This window comes from Microcaecilia unicolor, chromosome 3 (genome assembly GCF_901765095.1).
Source record: "Microcaecilia unicolor chromosome 3, aMicUni1.1, whole genome shotgun sequence".
In the NCBI taxonomy this organism is placed as follows: domain Eukaryota; kingdom Metazoa; phylum Chordata; class Amphibia; order Gymnophiona; family Siphonopidae; genus Microcaecilia; species Microcaecilia unicolor.
The window spans coordinates 251,222,637-251,236,447 of NC_044033.1; positions in this window are offsets into that span (position 1 = coordinate 251,222,637).

A 13,811-nucleotide genomic window follows, 5' to 3' on the forward strand; every position below is an offset into this window, starting at 1 on the left:
TTCCCGCCAACGAGCAAACACTCCGGAAGTTGTTCCCACCGGGAAGTCTGGATTATGATATATTGGCAGGAACGGTGTTGAGCTCGCTGAAAATCCATGCCGTCTGCATAGCCATCTCCATGTTGCTCTGGTTGATGTCAAAAACAAGTTCTTAGATATTTTGATGTCTGAGATTTGTTTGCCTGTATGCAACAACCAGCCAGGATGCAGCGCTGGGAAGGCCGATGATTCTATGGGAGTTGCTGTGAATTCTTGGCCTCCCACCAGCCAATCTCTTATATGTCTCATGGAGCATGCTATCGTGAGGTACCTTATACTTAATAGTCCCATTCCTCCATGCGTCCTAGGTTTGTGTAAGACACCTATTGGGAGCCTCGGTCTCTGGCCTCGCCACAAGAAAGCCTGGATTGCTCTAGACAGGACCCTCTCCTCCCTCTGTCTTAAGTATAACGGGAGCATTTGGAAGGTATATAACCAGCGAGGGGCCACCATCATATTGAACAGGGCAATTCTGGCTGTAAGGGAAAGCGGAGCCCTCCCCCATCTTTGAAGTGTACATCTGGTTTCAGTGAGCAATGGTATTACATTTTCATTGTAAAGCTGCGATGGGTCAGTTGGTATCACTACCCCCAGATATTTCAACCGTTCATTTCCCCATTTCAGAGGAAACTGTCCCTGCCACTCTGTTTGAACCTCTTCCCTCGTCGGCATGGCCAGAGACTTTGTGTGGTTGAGTCTAAAACCTGATATCTCCCCATAGTTCCCCACCACTTTGAGCAGGGCCTCTAGTGATGTCTGAGGATCATCTAGGAGAAGCATGAGATCATCTGCATACGCCAGTAATTTAATCATGTGTCCAGGTAGTTGTGCTCCTTTGATTTCTTTTGTGTTTCTTATTACACATAGAAGTGGTTCTAGTGTGAGCACAAATAGTAAGGGGGAGAGCGGGCACCCCTGACGCGTCCCCCGCTCAATCCTAAACTCTCCTGTCCTAATGCCGTTGACCAAAATGGAAGCTGTTGGCGATGTATATAGAGCCTGAACTGCCTCAAAGAACCAACCCTGAACTCCCACCCAACGTAATGTCTCAAACATGAACGGCCACCTGACTACATCAAATGCTCGTTCTGCATCTAAGCTAACCAATAGCCTGTTTGTGTCTGTCTCTTTTGCATGCATCAGCGCCGCCAACAGCCTCCGCACATTAAGTACTGATTTTCTACCTCTGACGAACCCCACTTGGTCTGTATGTACAACCTGGGGTAGACTTAGGGCCAGTCTATCCGCCAGGATTCGGGACAAGATTTTGATGTCAACATTGATTAGTGATATTGGCCTATATGAGCCGGGCTGCAAGGGGTCTCTCTCTGCTTTAGGGATCAAGCTAATCAGAGCTGTATTTGCGTACTGGGGAAAGGCGCCCTGCTGGACCGCTTCGTTGTATACATCTATCAACGGCCCAATCACCTGGCCTTGGAGCAACTTATAGAACTCGCTTGTATAGCCATCTGGCCCAGGTGCAGTATGGAGTCTAAGTGTTTTAATACCTTGTATAATTTCTTTTGCAGTTATTGGGGCGTTTAGGGCCTCAATCTCCCTTGTTGAGAATTTAGCCATTCCCGATCTTTTTAGGTATTCTGCCGTTTTGTTCTCTAATGATTCTTTTTCCCCTGTTTTTTTGTAGAGTGCTTCAAAGTGCTCTTTAAATAGTTCAGCTACCTCGTCCATGTTAGTTGCAGCCCTGCCTTCGGGTGTGCGCAAAGCTGTGATAAAGTGTTGTTTCCTAGTATTTTTTACTACTTTGGCCAGATAAGCACCGGCTTTGTCTCCAAATTTCTGGAGCCTAAATTTCCGATATACAAGGGAACGTGTCATTCTCTCATGTAAGAGGCTGTTAAGTGTTGTTCGAGCTACCATAAGGGCATCATAGCATGTTTGGGTAGGTGTTTTGGTGTACGCTCTCTTTGCCTCTCTCAGCTTGCGTTCAAAGGCTATAACTTGCTGGTTAATTCTGCGGTTTCGCCTACACACATACGCTATCATGTCTCCCCGTAGTACTGCTTTTGCCGCTGACCAGAATAGGCCGGGGTCATCGAGATGACACTCGTTGTTCTTCTGGTAGTCCTCCCATCTCTCACATATGTATTTCTTAAAGTCTGGGGAGGAATAAAGATATGCGGGGAACCTCCATCCCGAGGGTTTCTGAAAGAATGCCTGTGCTTCCAAATCTGCCCATATCATTGCGTGATCGGAGATTTCCTCCGGGCCTATCTGGGCATTCAGCACCTGGGGGAATAGCGTTGGGGACAAAAGAATATAATCTAACCTGGATTGTGTTCGATGCACTCTGGATGTATGCGTATAGTCTCTTTCTTCCTGGTGCAGTAATCTCCAGGGGTCTATTATCCCTGCTAGTGTACAGAAAGACTCTAATATGGTTCCTCCTGTTTTATCTCCCTGTGGCGTTCCTTTAGACCTGTCTATCTGTGCATCATATACCTGATTCATGTCTCCTGCTATTACCAAAGGCAGATGGGTGTATTGCTGACATCTATTTAGCAGCTGTGCAAAAAAGCTTCTACTTTTAACCAAGGGCGCATAAACTGCTACCAGTAATATCTCCTTCCCTTGTATGTTTATTTGTACCCCTAGGTATTTCCCTTCTCCATCTTTGAACCTTAACTTGGCTGTGCATGCAAGGGCTTTATGTATCAGTATTGCTACCCCTCCCTTCCTTCCCATTGCTGGTGAACAGAACACCTCTCCCACCCAATGCCGTTTTAACTTGTCATGCTCTTCTCGAGACAACCTCGTTTCTTGCAGGCAGGCTATCTGAGCTCCATGATGCTTGAGGGCAGCTAGAATTTTTGTGCGTTTTACTGGGGATGTGATACCACACACGTTCCATGAAACCAGACGTGTCTTTTTGAGTCCTAATCTAGCCAGGGACTTCTCCATATGTTACATTCAGCTTGCTTAGTACATAACACCCCAGGGCGCCCAGCCTCACCCTTAGGGCCCTCTGTTCTGTTTTACTTCTTCCTTTGTCTTTTACCTTACTCCATACTGCACCCATGTTGTCTCTTCTTCCATGTTTCTTTTTTAATTTCCTTCCTTTCTGTCTGTTCCTATACCCTATTCTCCCTCCCCATCCCCCCCTTGAATACTTCCCCAGCTGTGACATTAGAGGACACTTCCTTGCTCGAGGCCCCAACAACTTGTGTATTACTAAATAATTCTTTATAACCCGCAGCAATGTGTTATCTGCTGCCTTACCCTACACATTCAGCCAGACAAACCTTGGTACAGCGGCTTCAGTTTTCTGATGCATTGTTTTTATTTTCTTTTTGTTTCTTTTCAATGCTGCAGGCAAACTCCTTTGCTTCATTCATGGATTCAAAACTTTTCCAGGTGTTCTCTTGCTTGATCTTAAGTATAGCTGGATATAGGAGCATAAATTTAATATTTAGTGCAACCAGCTGCTTGCATACTGGGTTAAATTGCCTCCGTCTGTCCTGTAACTGGGCAGAATAGTCTTGGAATATACGTATCAAGTGTCCGTCAAACTTCACCTCGTCTCGCTTTAGCCGGTACCCCCGCAGGATCTCTGCTTTATGCAGGTAATTATGTACTTTTAAAATCACCACGCGAGGTAATTGTCTGCCATCTTTGATTCTTCCCACGCGGTGCGCGCGTTCCAGGTAGAGCGGCCCTGAGGAGTCCGACAAGGCAAACTCTGAAGCCAGCCAGCGTTCCAGCGTTGTTGCCAATACGCGGTCCCCGATTGTCTCCGGCAGTCCCACAATCCGCAGGTTCGATCGCCGGGATCTATTCTCTAGGTCGTCTAGTTTTGTAGTCAGAAGCTCCACCGTACCAGTAAGTTTTTTAAGGGCTGCTTGCGTCGGGTTGTTAGCGTCTTCTAGCTCTGATACCCTTTTTTCCACTTCTCCAGTTCTCCTCATAGTCTCCGAGAGCCGTGTTTCGAAAGCTTCATATTGAGTTGCCAGCTTTTCAAATTTGGGCTCCAGTGCTGTTATTACCACCTCTGTCATCTGCGCTAGTTGCTCCGCCGAAAAAATCGGCCCAGCACAAGATGGCGACTTCTCTGTCCCAGCCTCAGTTGCTCGCGTTTTCTCTTTGTCTTTTTTAGCTCCTCTATTCGCCATTCCTTTCGCTGGCGTTTCTAAATATTTGTCCATAAATGTTCGGCTGACTGCCTCTGGCTTGTTGTGTTGTAATTCCGGCGCTAGCGGGTTATTTTAGGAGTTTAGTATGCTGGGGCCTCGGAGAGAGCAGAAAACACGTCTCACCCTCTCATCGCACCACCCCCACCTTCCAGAGTTTAAACTGTAGCAACAAATCAAAACTGCTCCAGTGAAACTGCCCACCTCAAACCCCAGCCAATCAGGTTTCAGGACCTACTATATAGAGACAACCCTGCAGAATCCACACTCCCTGAGGAAAGCCACACAGCATGACGGCTGAAATGTCGGTTTCACTCACCTGGATGCCTCACAACCTAGACAGCCACAATCATTTAGCGAATAAGCCTTCCATTAAGGAGTCTATGGTAATCAAATGAACCTATGGGACCTAGAAAGAGGTCTGTATCTTTTAGAGAAGCTTATAAATGCTCTGGTTGCCATTTTTTTTGAAGGCCTGCTAAAATGCATGATGGTAGATGCAGCATCTCTGTTCTTCACTATAATTTCCCTTCCTTGATGGTAGGATGGAGGGGCTTCTTACCACATCCATCAAAGCTCAACCATGAATTCTGCTACGTTTCTGAACAACAGTTCCCCCCTTCCCCATGTGGTTTACTATCCCAGGCATCAAAGCCACAGGGACTCACGCTGACAAGCAGACGATGAGAATGATTGCGCTGCTGCTCCCTAGGACGACCCACATGGCTCTCCTGCTGGTCTCTGCTTCTGCCACCACATCTTCCGGGAGGTGAGGAGTCACTTGCTGTACGGGTTCCAACGTGGGACGAATCTGGATGATCCTGGTCTCTGTGGGTGCATTCGCAACTGCCTCCGAGGCACAAGATAAAAAGCATCATTGCATTTTTTCCCCATAACCGTTAACAGTGGGTTGGCTTGGAAATTTAGAAAATTCATCTTGGCTTATCACAGCAGGTTTGCTAATAGGTACAAGTAAAATATTGCCTGAATTTGATGATTGGAGAGGTTGATTGAGGAACATGAAGGCTGACCTGATTGATGAGCTGATGGACAACCAGCAGATTAATTGTTTGATAAATTCATAGAATGGATGAATTATGGGTAGGGCGTCTATTCCCATGTTTTTATAGCTTGTAAACATAGGTGTTTATTTTCCAGTTAATTAGGGGTTATTTAAGGATCAATCATTGGTGCTTCTCAGTGTTGCTTGGTACCTTTCCATTGGAATCAAATTTGAATGTTTGTCACTTAAGAGCACAGAAAACAGAATGGAGGACCCAAGGCAGAGCCAGGGGAGGGGTCTGGGCTATTTTACTGGGGCTTTGTCAGTAAAAATCTAAACTCGGACACCCTAATTCTAGGACAGATGAATAAAATGGACAAGTGTTTGAACAGACTTTTACTGAAGATGGATGCCTAGCGCTTCTTCTGGAAGTCCACCTAGCCAGTCTGGTTTTTGGGATTACCACGATGATTATGCATGAGATAGACTGCAACAGGCAATCCAATATATGCAGCTTTATCTCATGCATAGTCATTGAGGTAATCCTGGCTAGGGGTGCCTCCAAGAGAGAATTGAGAAGCAACGGGAGTTGAATGGATGAGCAGGTTGATGGAATGATGGGTAGAATGGTTGATGGATAGATGGAAGAACATTTGATGGGTGATGAAATGATGGATGTGTTGCTTCGGTGGATGGAATGATGGACAGACAGAAGGCTAAACTGGCTAAATTGACCTTTCAAACAGATGCATGGCATGTTGATGCAAGATCTATAAATTGCTCCTTGGGTAGATGGACCTCTCTGAGGGAGTCTTGGGGTGTAGTATGCATCTTTATGTGGTATGGGATTGATTTTTCGGGTTCTTAGTGGCACCCCTTCTACTGTAGAGAATTGGCATAACCCACTTTAATGAGGCAGTCTCATCTCACCTGTCACGTTGTATGTAATAATACTGAATGGGCTGCCAGATCTATCATTTGCATCACACTGGTACTTCCCGGCATCTTTCAAAGCCACGCCTTTGATCACCAGGATGGCATCTGTGCTCACACTCAGCACCATTTTCTTTCCGCTCACAAGCTACAAACAAGAAAAATCACCTCTCACTCAAACCATCTCTAACCAGAGCCTCGTTTGTAGACAAGAACAAAGTGAACTGTGGAGCCGGGAGGTGGGGTGGGGAAGGGAGTAGGTGGGCCAAGAGCAACTGGAGAGGGGCTGGATTGGGGAGCACAGTAACTATTCTGTGCTCAGTTTCACCCCCTCCCCTCCCCTTCTCTTCCCTGCAGGCTCTCTGGAAAGGAGGGGCTGGAGCAGGACACCCCAGCTGCTCGTTTCAGGTCGTTCCCTCCTCCCCCCCCCCCCCAAAATCAAGTGCAGTCTCTAACCTACTCTGTTTGCTGCCCCCCTCACTCCAGATTTGCCTCGCTTTGTTATGGGTTGCCAATGTGGTACCTTCAGGAAGGCTCTACTGTCTTAGTAGGGCGATGAGTAGAAGTAATCATGTAGACAACACAGAAAGCTGAGCCAATAGACAAGGCTGGTGCAAGGGGTTTAGGTGTTGTGGGCAAATCTTCAGCCTTGTAGAACCCCTTTGACCCCTCTCCAACCACAGTCCTTCCAGAATCATCTCAATAAATGGTAAAAGTACCTTGAATTTGTATGGCTGTGGGTATCTATTGTTTCGCTTTGACTACAGTTGCTCTTTGGTGCCCCCTGGAAGTTGATGCCATAGGTAATCGCCTAGCCCTGCCTAATGGTTGAACTGGCTCTGCCACTAGAGATCAGGCATTCTAATGAGTTGGCCGAGCAGTGCCTTAGTTCAGTAAATGGGGGAATCTTTACAAGACAGTCTGATCAAGAGGGAACCCTACCTTGTAGAAGGCGTAATCCTTGAAGAGTTCCATCTTGCGGTGCCAAACGAGTGCACAGTCCAAGACCAAGTCCTCATCTTCCACCACAGCGAGCGTCCGCTCTGCCGCCCCAGCACAAGCCAAGAGTGTGAGAAAGCAGCTTAGCCATCATGTTAACCGGCAACTTTTTCCCTTCCTCCTAAAACACTGAAGTTGAGCTCCTTTCTGTGTGAGAGGCCATTTTGTAAGGTCACAGGTAGGAAACTAGGTATAGTTATCAATAACAGTGTCCCCTCCCAAAGTACCCCCACCCACCCACCTGTAGGCTCCGCCGGATACTGTGGGCAGGAGTTCCCCCTACTTGCATCTGCCCAAGGTGGATCCAGATTCAAAATGGCTGCTGTGACCTCTAGTGGTAGTTCTTGTAGAACTACCACTAGAGGTTGTGGCAGCCATTTTGAACCCAGAGCTTCCATGGGCAGGAGAGATTGATGTGATGCAAACAATTGATGGGATACAGTCTGGCAAATTGAATGCACCTGGAGACAATTTTAGAAAAGGCACCAAAAGTTAGGCATTAAAATGCAGCACGTTGAGTGCAAATTCAATAATGGCACCCTGGACCCAGATCCGTTACTAGAGTTAAATCACCACATTATACTTGTAAGTTATGCGTATAATAGATTGACATGTCCCTTCCATTGTGAATCCCCCCTTGTATTTATACCCTAAGCGAGTTGCGTGTTAAAATGATAAAATACTGGTTAGTGTCCGGCGAGCACTTCTGCGTGTAACTGTAACCATCAGGCACATAAGCGCTAGTATCCATAACATAAGCCTATTCTGGGGTGTGACTTAGGCAGCCTGATTTAGAATGAAGGGGGTAAAGGTCTATAAAATACTGAGTAGAGTGGAAAGGGTAGGCGTGAACCGCTTGTTTACTCTTTCGGAAAGTGCAAGGACTAGGGGGCACGCAATGAAGCTACTAAGTAGGAAATTTAAAATAAAGCAGAGAAAATATTTCTTCACTCAACGTGTAATTAAATTCTGGAATTTGTTGCTAGAGAATGTGGTAAAAGCAGTTAGCAGGGTTTAAAAAAGGTGTGGATAGTTTTCTAAAAGAAAAGTCTTGCCAGGTATTTGTGACCTGATTTGGCCACTGTTGGAAACAGGATACTGGGCTTGATGGACCTTCGGTCTGTCCCAGTATGGCAATGCTTACGTTACTACTATTACGGTCTTATGTTAAAGCTGCCAACTGGATCCAGATTCGCAGGACATGGTTTACCCTGTTGCATGCAGGGACTTGTAGTTATGATTTCCCCATTGCATTCCCTAAGAAAAGCAAGACTGCAAGTTCCAGCATGCACTAGGGTAAACCCAGGACTGGATCAATCCTGTCCTGCTAATTGGGATCCAGCAAGCAGCCTTAATCTAGGTGACCTTTCTCACCCTTGCAGTTTTAAATGTCCTTATGTATTTTCCTTTGAAAATCAGTGGAAAAGCCACAGGGAACAGCAGGTGTACTCTGAACCAATGGAGGTAAGTTGAAAATTTCAGCGCCAGCTCATCCCCGTTCCTCACCTCCACAGTTCAGGGGCTTTATGCACATGTGACTGGTTTTTTTACAGTCTGCGCAGATAATGAACGTCTGAACCAGGATCCCTGCGAAAGAAAAAGGCATGGAATGATCAGATGCGATCCATCTTCCTTTCTCAATGCCCACCATCCAGTCCATACGAGAAAAGTGGGGCACAGATCCCCAGGACTCTGCCTCTTCCTTCCCATCCAGCTCTCATCAGGGAGCTATCAGACAGGGCCTCTCTCCTTCCTAACTGGCTGTTATCAGGGAGCACCTGTATTCCCCTCATACATACTGATATGTCCCATCATGGCCAGACCCCAATCTCATATGCCTTTGGTTTCAGCTTACCACACAAATTTGGACAGTAACCTGGAAAAGACAGAGAGGCATCAATTATACAACAGTATGGAAAAAAGCACAGCCGGTAGAACTAGAGGACATGAATTGAGGTTGAAGGGGGGCAGACTCGGGAGTAATGTCAGGAAGTATTTTTTCACCGAGAGGGTGGTGGATACATGGAATGCCCTCCGGCGGGAGGTGGTGGAGATGAAAACGGTAATGGAATTCAATGGGATAGACACAAAGAAATCCTGTTTAGAAGGAATGGATCCGCGGAATCTTAGCAGAGATTGGGTGGCGACGCCGGTAATTGGGAAGCAAAACCGGTGCTGGGCAGACTTCTACGGTCTACGCCCTGATCGTGACTGGATAGGGATGGGCTGGAGTGTAAATTTTAAGGGGCTTCGACGTTAACTTCAGAACTTTTAGTACAAGAACAGTGCTGGGCAGACTTTTACGGTGCCCTGAGAAAGGCAAGGACAAATCAAACTCGGGTATAAAGTATCACATACCATGTAAAATGAGTTTATTTTGTTGGGCAGACTGGATGGACCGTACAGGTCTTTCTTTATCTGCCGTCATTTACTATGTTACTATGTTCCCTCACTTCCTCCTCCTCTTTGCTCCTTGCTTCCTCATCGTACACTTCCATCACATCTCCTCCCCATCGCTACCCATCAGACTCTTTCCCTCCCCTTCACATCTCCTTCTCCCTCTCCCCATCACACTCTCCTCTACCTCTCTTTTGCCCTTTGTCCCAATCACACCCCCGGTCCTCTGCCTCTTTCCCCCCTTTCTTCCCATTACATCTCCTTGCTTCTCTTTTCTTCCTCGCTCTCCTCCCTATCCATTCTTTGCCTTCTTCACTCATCTCTCACCACAACAACCTTCCTTCCCATACTCTCTGCCCATTTTACCCATCTACTGCTCAGGGTCCCCATCACAGCCCTCCTCCTCTTCCATTCTGTTTAACCAAAACATCCCTTTCTGCCACCCACACCACATCTCCCCTTCCTCTTTCCCTCCACCCCTCCTTCTTACTCTCCCTTTCTTTCTCACCCCCATCACTCCCCCTCTTCCTCCTCCATCCTCTCATTCCTTTTGATTCTTACGCTCTTTGGAGAACTCTGCCATGAACGCTTGTAGATCGGGCCTCAACTGCTGCATACTCCACACCAGCTCATTAAAAAGCTCTTCGTCTAGGGACAGAGGAAGAGAGGTGTCAGGAGCCATGGATGAAGACTGTGTAACCTGGATCATGTCTCAGTCCTTTAGCACCAAGCTACACTTCAGTTCTATGGAATAGAATGTCAGGCCACCCTTCAGGGGTGGGGTGATCACTGAGGGACCCACCCCACAATAGCCAGGTCCCCTGCAACCAGTCACAGAATCTATGACAAGGCAGAATTGGTGCATAGGGCCTGAGCTTTTTCATTAAAAGTTGGGGACCAGGGGTCAATTTTAGCAGACAATGGAAAAGGTGCCAGTACTCAAATGCTAGGCCACCCTTCAAGGGTAGGGTGATCCCTGAGAGACCCATCCCACAATAGCCAGGACCTCTGCAACCAGTCACAGACTGTATGACAAGCAATATTTGTGTGTAGAGCCTGAGCTCTTTCATTAAAACTTGGGGACCGTGGGTCAATTTTAGCAGACAATGGAAAAGGTGCCGGTACTCAAATGCCAGGCCACCTTTCAGGGGTAGGGTGATCACTGAGGGACCCACCTCACAATAGCCAAGACCCTGCAACCACAGAATCTATGACAAGGCAGAATTGGTGTGTAGAGCCTGAGCTCTTTCATCAAAACTAGGGGACCATGGGTCAATTTTAGCAGACAATGGAAAAGGTGCCGGTACTCAAATACTAGACCACTCTTCAGGAGTGGGGTGATCACTGAGGGACCCCCACCCCACAACAGCCAGGATCCCAGCAACCAGTCACAGAATCTATGACAAGGCAGAATTGGTGCATAGGGCCTGAGCTCTTTCATTAAAACTTGGGGACCGTGGGTCAATTTTAGCAGACAATAGAAAAGGTGCCGGTACTCTGTACCCCCTCAAAAAAAGCCCTGGTTCTACCTGAAGTGAACGGATTAATATTTTCTCTCCCAGCAGCTGGATTTACCTTTCAAGTTTTCGCTCATCAGTCGGCGCAGGACTTGCTTTAATTGAGAACTCATTTTGAACAAGGTGACATCATCTGCAAAAGAAAGAACTATCCCTTCAGAGGCTGGAATAACTCATAGGGGCAGGCGGGCAGCAAAGATAATGGGTGTGTTTTTATGTATTTTTTTTAGCCTGTGTTTGTGTGACGCCTGACCTGTCAAGCCGATGAAGTTCCCTGTGGTGGGGGCTGGGTTAGGGAAAATCGTGTCCACAGAAGCGTCCAGGAACTTCCTCATCTTCTCTATCAGATTCCGGCGGCCTCCAGAGACGTGGTGGCTGATGTAATCCAGCTTCATGTCGTCCAGTAGCTCTTCCGTCTCTGCGTCACACCGTAGGCAGCTCAGAGTCCTGCCAGCTAGCACCAGCAGCAGAAGGAATGTGCCCCACATCCTAGGAGTGGGTCAAGGAATGCTGCCTCTGCCACTACATCCTAAAGTCCCCCTTCACCCTTGACCAGCTCTCACTTCCCATCCACCTGGTCCTGGACTCCTTCTACCTCTGACAGCTCTTGTTGGCCCTTTCCGCTGTTCTAGAGTCCCCTCCACCCTGGACTATCTCCCAGTTCTTTCCTAACGCTGCAAGTCCTTGCACTTCCCCTTTATGATGTCACACTAATGACATCACAGACCCTTCATTGTCCTGCAGGATGTGACATCATAGCATTAGAAATGCACAGAACTTGGGGCAAACAATCTCGTCTGTAACAGGGTACCGAGGGGGGGAGGGGAGTAGGTTATCCGCATGGCTATTTTAAGAGACCCCGCACTATGTATATAACATGGTATGGGGGAGGAAGGGTAAACACACTGGTATCAATTTTCAAATTGATTTAAGCCAGCTGGAGAGGCTCCTGCCTGGTTAAATCATGCTGAGGCCAGACATAAATAGTGGCACTTAAGACTTAACTGGGCAGTACCACTGAACATTGGGTATAACTGCAAAAACTGAGGTTGAACAGTGAAGGGGCTTTTTGGGGGGTGGAGTCAGTGAGGAGCTGGGAGGTATGCAGGTACTGGTGATATTTAATATTGGAGCTTGGGTGCCTGCATAATAGTTAAGTGACCAGATAAAACTACACCCATATAATTACTGGGCAACAGCCTGATAGGTTGCTTGCCTTCTGTTCCCTCCCCACCCCCCTGAACATAAGCTATCCTTCCTCCCAATCCCTCCCTCCCCACCTGATCAACAACAGTGCCCCATCTTGACCCCAGGCCCCACCTGTAGGTCCCTCTGGGTAGTCTGGGCGGGAGTGCCTCAGGATTCAAAATGGCTGCCATGATCTCTAATGGCCATCTCATGGTACTACTGCTAGAGGTTGAGGCAGCCATTTTGAACCCAGAGCCACCATGGGTAGGTAGGCCTGAGGGGGCCTATATGTGGATAAATGAGTAGGTTGGGGGGGGGGCTCTAAGAAGGGGTGCTGTTGTTAATTGGACGGGGTGGGTTTCCTTTGAGATCCACTTATGCAAGTCCTGGCAGATATATTCAGCTAGGATCCACGTTAAGTCTCATGTGGATCCCGGCTAAATATCGGCTGGGACATGGCTAGTCAAACCCAGATGTTCAGTGCCAGCACCTGCACATTGGCTGGCATTGAACATCTGGGTCTATTTTAGCGAGCTTAAAAAATATATATATACTGACCTCTGGTGGCTAAATATTGACAGGACAGTGATTATAAGAGATTACACTGTATGAGGAGGGAAGGGTGGGGTCCAGCATAGGCTATGAGGCAAGGTGCAGCAGATCTCCTCAACCTGAACTTGTCTATGGCAGAGCTGCCAAGTTGCCAGGTTCCAGGCTAGAGATTTGAGACAGTCCTGGATTTCTAACCACGCTATCTGTTGTATTATGGGACCTGTAGCACTGATCTCAATGGGCAGGATTAGGCACTACAAATCCCATACTGCTTTGGGATGTAAATTCAAAACCAGGACTGGCCAAAAATTTTACCTCCTGGACTTGGGTAATTGGCACCTCTGCTATGGTATCAGTTTTAAGCAGGCAGATGCCTGGTCATCCAGTTCCAGGCTGGAAACTTTGTGGCCAGTCCTGGATTTTGAACTTACACCCTAAAGCATTATGGGGGGCTGTGGTCCCTGATTCTGTGCATTGGAAATCAGCACTGCAATTCTCATCAAGAAGTTTTGATTGAGAAAAGGAGATGGCATGATGTAAAAAAGTTGAAGCCACTTATGTTAGTCTATGTTTCCCCTTCCCTGCGCAGCCATTGTTCTGCATACACTCAAAACAAAACAAACAAACCTATGAGCTGCTGCATCCACGTTGTCGTTCTTTATTGTTGGTAGCATTTGTATGTAATCTCGCTTATATTTTCAAACATGCCAGCTTGTACAGCATACAGATGTACACAGAGGAAGCATAATAATGGAATAACTTTTCATAGGTAGAGTAGTAATTTGTTATAAATCTAAATCAGTGTTATTTGGAGAGGCTGGTTAAAGGGACACCCTAATGTGTTATATTCATGCAGAGATTTTTTTTCCCTAGTAAAGGGCCACTAAAACAGACATAATGTTCAGGTGCTCAACACTTAGAGTTTCTATCTATGTATCTATTTATTTTCTTATTTATGGCAGTTATAGCCCACATTAAACATGAATTAAGTTGAAACCTGGGAGAATTTAAAATCTTTTTTTTCCTGTCTCTAGATCA